Consider the following 7,502-nt stretch of genomic DNA (forward strand, 5'->3'; position numbering starts at 1 on the left):
TTAAAGCCTACCAAGGTCAGTTGTGCCTTCTCAAGATGATGCATTGCCTTCTATAATGAAATAAACTAAAATTATTAATCTTTGTATATATGAAAAGTCTACTCGCAAAATCTTCAGAATGAACATTTTGTTTTGTTAGAAACATAATTTTGGTGAGGCTAATATTTGAAGTAGGTTTTACCTTGTGAGTGAGGCTATGTTATAGGCTGTGACTCTGAAAATATCAATGCTAGATTTACTTTTATGTTGTCTGTGGAGGGCCAGGTGTTTGCTGGAATATGATGTATTTAGTAATAAATTGCTGATTGCATGAGAGGTTTTAATTATGAATACACTATGGAAATACATATTTGTGTGTTGATTACTTTCATGCAGGTAATTTATTTAATATAGAACATCTTTAATTTGTTGTATGATTTTAGATAAAACATGTAATCTTCCCATACATTGGTCACTCCAGCTGTAAAACAGTGGTACTTAGATACCTAATCAGTGTGCTGTACTTTATCCAGTAGGCTAAAATTTTCAAATATGGGTGCCTAAAAATTAGGCACTTAATTCAATTTTTATGCACCTCAGTATAATGGACTTGTTTTACAGATGTGTTGAGCATCTGTGACTCCCAGGTTCTAAAATGTTGGCCTTAACATTTAACGTGTTTAGAGATCCTTCTGTAGGAGGAACTTTATAGATGCTAAGTGTTGTTGCCACCTTGATGTTAAAGTGCCTGGGAAAGCAGATACTGGTTATAATACAAGGATCAGACTATGTGCAGCTGTGGAGCATTTTTCAAAAAGGCTAATCAGTTTTTGCAATTGCCATCTAACAAGGCTTTAAGCTCTAATGGTTTGTGATGGAGTTCTCTAATAAAACATAATCAGTTTAAGATGCCAAAAGCTTTGATAGAAGTCATGCAATTCAGAGAATACACTGCACGGATTTGCTGTTGTGATGATTTACTGTGGAATTCTCCCAGAATTATTTATTTCTGTTTAAAATCTGTTGCAGTGTCCCAGTTGTATTTAACAAGCTAAATGGATTATAAATACAGCTGATTATCAGAGATTAATTACTACTAAATTCTAGCTTCAAAAGAGTTGTTTATTCAGCCAATCCAATGGGAATTAAATTCAATTAACTTTTTTCATACAGAGCTGGTAATGTATCCAGATGAGTCTTTTTTGGAAGCCCCATTTATGATAAAAATTACTGCCTCGTGTTTTGTGCCAACAACAAATTGAGGAAAGACTGTTTCAGAAAGAATTAAATGCAGGTTGCCATTTGCTCCCTTAGCCATGAAAGTATGCAGCATGTTTGGTGCATACATACCATGTAATCGCTGCGGATACTCTCTGGCAATGTGCTGTATCTGTTTTTCCATAGGAGCTGTCCTAGCTCATGTTTCAGTTCAGTTTATTCACACTGGCTGCACTAGGGCCATATTTAGAATGTGAAGCTGGACTTCTCTATATGCATAATCCTTAATGTGCAATTTCCTCTTGGCTTCCTAAAGAATAATTCACAAGAATAAACACCTTCTGCATTAAGATTTACATTCTGCTATGGTGGTGGGTTTTTTTAATGTGGGGGTAAAACACTTTATTATAACATACAGTTACAACTTTACAGATAGTTCTCCTACAGTTGTATGGATGCTGTCTTGATAAATATTGAATCTCCTATAGCAGATTTAGAAAAATCAATTGTGCATAATCCTTAATTTCCACCAATTTTCAGGAGGGATCCCAAATTTTTTATCATTGATCTGCATGACTGCTTCCTTTTTTCCAATCCAGACTTCTATTTTTTGTATTCTTAAATATATAATGACATTAGAGTCTGATAAACATTCCAGAATCTGAAAGGATATTAGAGAGCAATAGCCACAGAGCCTCTGTAAAACTTGCTTTACTTCTAAAATTTTCATACAAAATAAACCTAGGGGGTAGTTCTCTTATGAGAACACTTCTGTATTCTTCAGAAGAGAGTTCTCTGTCCCGCTGAGCCGATTCAAAGGCAATTCAGAGCTGCCAATCAGCAAGCCCAGGGCTCTGAAGATCATCCACTGGCTGCATAGAAACAGAGTCCTGCCTTTGCCAGCAGGAAATCAGGCAGAAGCTAACCTTATTAATATTTCCATTCCCTTATTTAACTTTAGCAGTCAGAAGCATGCAGTTATGGGGTGGACCTACAGAGCAGTGGGCTTCCTGATTGACAGCTCTGAATTGCCTTTGAATCTGCCCAGCAGAAGGACAATCCACTTAGGAGTATTGCCAGGCATACTATCCTGTAGACAATAAACTAGCAGAGAAACCAGTCTCTCCTATTATGAAGCAAAAACCATTTCACAGAGCTAGTGAAAGTTGCTTTGAACATTAAGAGCAAGAGAAGTTGGTGCATTTTATTAATAAGAGGAGAAAATTCATTTTATAGTATCTGGCTTTGATATCCCTATTCCTTTTCCCCCTCTGGCTGCTCCATTCATGCTTGGACTGGGTCCTGCCTAATTACAGCTGCCTGGCTTGAGTTTTCTTTTCTTAACAGTTTTACTCCGTCTCATCTCCAGCCAGGTGTCAGATGAGGCAGAGAAACAGAATACTTTGCTCCAAAAATCACAGTTAAAAGAAAAAATGATGTATTTAGATTAGCTTCCTTTATATGCACTATTATATACTTGTGAATGTTAGTCTGTTTTCCTTTCCTTTCCATCTAGCCTGTTTTCTCTTCATTTGTAGTCTCTTCATCTGCAAGTATTTGTTCTCCTGCTTGTGAGAATCTCTTGGTCTTAGTGGTCACCATTTTTTCTAACTTAACTTCACAGTGCACTTTTTTTTCCTGAACATCTGTCCACTATTAGAATTTGGTCAAGTGTTCAGTTTGTAATGACAGTGCCTGGGGTGGTGGTGAGGAGGGTATGGGAAGCAGTATGCAGATTCCATTAACTTTCACATGGTTTTTTAAAAGACTTAAAGCCCTTCTACATATGAGAACCAAAACAAGAGTTGGATTTTAGCATGAGTAATATCCATGTAACATGAGTATTCACATTATAAAGTATCAGAGGGGTAGCCGTGTTAGTCTGGATCTGTAAAAGCAGCAAAGAATCCTGTGGCACCTTATAGACTAACAGACGTTTTGCAGCATGAGCTTTCGTGGGTGAATACCCACTTCGTCGGATGCAACTTTATAACATTATAAAGTTATATGTGGATCACTTTTACAAGTGCACTAGTCATTAACAGGCCAAATAAGGCTAATGTGAACTAATTTCTGCATTTTCTGCTAATTTCTAATGCCATGGCTTTTCTTTAACTTCACATTGACCTACAGGGTAAATGTTTACATTGCTAACAAAATAGACATTGTTCACAGTGAGGAATGTATTTGCTCGTTCTACCAATCTAGTGTGTTGAGGTCAGAAGTGGAAACCAATGGAAATTACTCATCTTAAGTGACGATCCCCTTCCTGAGTTCTGAAATAAAATATGGTGGAGAGGAAGGGATGGACTAGATTCCGCCAATGTTCCAAATAATGGTAGCGTGCCATGATACATGTGTTCTGCTGCAGTCTCATGTTACGGAAACATTAACTTTCAGCATCAAGGGGATGGCCATTAAAGAATGACAGAGATCACAAAGAATACAAAAATAATCTTTTAATTGCAAGAGAAATGTATTGCCTAAATTTTACAGCAAAGGTCAGTGTACCTGGATAAGGTAGATAATGTTAATTGCATACAGATAAAAAGCAAACAATTTGCACAGTTCAGGGCCTGTATTGCTTGTCTACCTTTTTTCTTCACCCAAATCATGTCTAGCTGCTTCCTCCATCACATCTTTGTACCTTTTGCACTTAGAATCCCAGTACTTCCAACATCAAGAAATCAAAAATCATGATTGGCCCACAAAACCCCAGTCTCCCCCACTCACACTATACAGTATTGTTCTAATTTTCTCTTTTGATGTTTGAACTCCCCCTCCATGTCAGAGAGAAATTTATTGTTAGCCACTCTCCTGAATGCATTGGGTAAGGTGATTTTGGTCCTTGCTGCCCCCACATCTGCCTATCCCCTGCCCAGCCATTAATCCTCACTCCCCAGTCCCCCCATCAGTTCTGCCCCTGTTCAGCACCCCTGACCCAACCAAGATCAGTCCAGCCCAGCCATCGATTCAGCCCCTTAGCCCCAACAACCTCACTTCTTCTTTTCCTGGTGTTTTTCACCTCCCCTATCCTGGGCTTCGGGGCCTGAAGCGGGGTCTGCTTTGCTCCTTCCCAGGCCAGGTATTGCAAGCAGGACAGGAAGAGAGGAGGGAGCAAAGCTATGCTGAGCTACAGGGTTCTTTGCTCCTTCCTCCCATCCAGTGAGAATAGGGGAGTGGCTCTGCAACCTTCCAACAGGTCTGAATTTCACAAGGGGGGGTGGAACTTCTTACATCATCGGGAGATGAGCTCTAGCACCCACTGAAATCCCCACGCTCACAAAAAAAATTCTGTAAGTTTGCAATGCTGGAACCTGCTCCCTGACCTGATCTATTGTGCTTCAGTCTTCTCCAAGCCTTTTCTTAAAACAGTCCTAGTCCTCCACTCTCTTTCTGTGTGTTGTCTGCTTAGGGCTTGATCCTGTGAAGCACTTGAAACACATGCATGGTGTTAAGCACTTGCTTACGTTTTTTGTCAGATCAAAAACCTTTATTTATTACTTATCATGCTAGCACCTAAGAGCACACTGAGCAGCAGACAGTACCTGCCTTGAATAGCTTACAATCTAATTCAGAGGTGGGCAAACTTTTTGACCCGAGGACCACATCTGGGTGGGGAAATTGTATGCAGGGCCATGAATGTAGGGCTGGGGTAGGGGGTTGGGAATGTGGGGGGGGGTGTGGTGTGAAGGAAGGGGCTCAGGGCAAGGGGGTTGGGGTTAAGGAGGCATGCGGGGTGTGACGGGGGGCTCAAGGCTGGGGGTTGAGGTGCAGGGTACAGGAGGGGTTTGTGGTGCGGACTCCGGCCCGGCACCGCTTACCTCGAGCGGCTCCAGGATGAGAGTGGCGCTAAGGCAGGCTCTCTGCCTGCCCTGGTCACATGCTGCTCCCAGAGGTGGCCAGCATCTCGGGCGGTAGCTCCTGGGGATGGGGCAACCCCCGAAGCTCCCATTGGCCGCGGTTCCCCATTCCCGGCCAATGGGAGCTTGCAGGTGAGGGCAGTGCACAGAGCTCTCTGCCCCTTTCCCCCTCAAGGGGCCGTAGGGACATGGTGCCAGCTGCTTCCGGGAGCAGCATGGGCCCAGGGCAGGTAGGGAGCCTGTTTTAGCCCCGCTGTGCCATGGGGCTGGCAATCCCACGGGCTGGACTGAAAGCCCTGATGGGCCGGATCTGGTCTGCGGGCCGTAGTTTGCCGTCCCCTGATCTGATTAGACACAGCAGACGGAGTGTAACACACACAGTGAACTATGTGATGGTTTGCTTATTTTGGGGAGGGGTGGGATAGAATTGCTAACTTTGTAATTTTTAAAAACTGGACACTTGAGTGGGAGTGCTGGAACCTACCCTGCCTCACCTCTTTCTGCCCAAGGCTTTGCCTCCCCCACCCCCTTTGCTGCTGTTTCCCCCTCCCCATCACTCACTGCTCCCCCACCCCTCAAGGTTGGGTGGGACTCGCCTGCACAGCTGGGTCTGGAAGCTGCAGTGCTCAGACACAGGCAGGAGATGGCCCCAGCTGAGTAGGGACTGGCACAGGTGATGACCTGGCACCTCCCATGCCCTCAGTAACCAGAATTTTGGTGTCCGGCCAGTAGATCTGACCAGATGCTGCCAGGTCCCCCTTTTGACCAGACTTAGCCTTTTATAGTAACATGCACCTTTGCAAATATTTCACTAGACATATTACTGATTCATATTACTACCTGTTCATATTGGCTGCTAGTGTTAAAGGACCTGGATGTTGGCTTAAGGATGAAGTAAACGGCATGGAATCCAGTCACTCACCTTGAGCACACAAGGATTTACTGACTGACTGTCCAGTTTCCATTGTTCTTGGTTACAAGCAACAGCAGCCCCAAAATCCAGAGCTATCTATTTTTAAAAAAAAGGAGCTCTAAATACTGTTACTCATAGCAGTTATTGACTCAAAGGGTACAGCCAACTCATTGACTATACTTGCAATTTGCTATTAAGAATGTTCAAGAGACTAAATAACCAAGCCCAGTCAAATGTACTGTCTAAAGACAATACAGATGGTACAGGATAAAGAGTTAATATATTGCCAGTCCTTCCCAGGAAGTGAAATTTCACAATGTGTTCAGTTCATCTTACCCTGATGATGTGCATCCCAAATGCCCCCTTAAACTAGCTATTTTTCATAGGATAGTTGTGTACAAGTTACAGAATCCTGTTCACATCACTTACAGTTGAACTAGCCAGCTTGGTCTTTGGTGCTTCCTGTACTTTCCTATTTTTCTACTGAATATTAAATTCCAGACGTGAAGGGGCATGTAGATACTCCCCAATACAAAGCATTCATACATCTTACATTATTTCCTTGAAATTCCATGTATCTTTGATTCCAGATATTACATTTTAGAACATAATGCTCATCCATTTAGCTTTTGACAGTTTTTGTATTTGCAAAAGCCAAGTGCTGAGCTATACTTGTCCTGGAGCATCATGGGATATATGCCTTAGCATAAGTAGGAAAGAATAAGTATAATATAATTTATCATGATTGCCCAACACACACATGTGCACATATATATATATAAAATATTAATACCAGGTGCATAATACCTATCAATATAATGTGTATACACACACATATATATATGTCTGGACTAGATAGCAATTGTTCATTCAATGTGGACTTGGCATGAAAGGAGTTAAAACATTCCTGTAAAACCTTTAATACCTCCTGTGTTCACCTTACAGGTATTTAACCTTATCAACTCTTTCAATAACTCCCATGTGCATTTACTGTAATGCTTTATATTCATATTTGGTTTATCTCCAGCAAAACTGATAATTCTACAGGTAGCTCTGCTGGGGTTTATGATGGGTTAGTGGTGTTTTTTGTTTGTTTGATTTTCCTACTCTGGACTCAAGTTCATCATGGTAACTGATAGGTACATTTTATCTGATCTTTTGATAAAATTATAAATTACTGCAATTGTTCTCATCACATGGTGTTTGTGTGACTGATTCCTCTGTTAACTTTGCACTCTGATCTTGTACTTCTCAAACTTTGCTTAGAATTGGTGGTAAAAAGTGGGGTTACTTAGGGCTTGTCCATATGGAGAGTTATGTGCGTGGCAAGGTGGAGTGTAAATCTACAATGCACTAGCTGGCCATGCACTAACTCACTGGAGAACAGCAGCAGATCAAAGCACACTACAGAACTTTAATGCACTGTAGCAGGGTCCACACATCCAGTTAGCGTGTGGCAAGATAGTCAATGCACAGCAGACTCAGTTGTAAATGGACAGTGCACTGTCTGTATAGACAAGCCCTAACAA

The sequence above is a fragment of the Mauremys reevesii genome, linkage group 11 (assembly GCF_016161935.1).
Source record: "Mauremys reevesii isolate NIE-2019 linkage group 11, ASM1616193v1, whole genome shotgun sequence".
NCBI lineage: Eukaryota > Metazoa > Chordata > Testudines > Geoemydidae > Mauremys > Mauremys reevesii.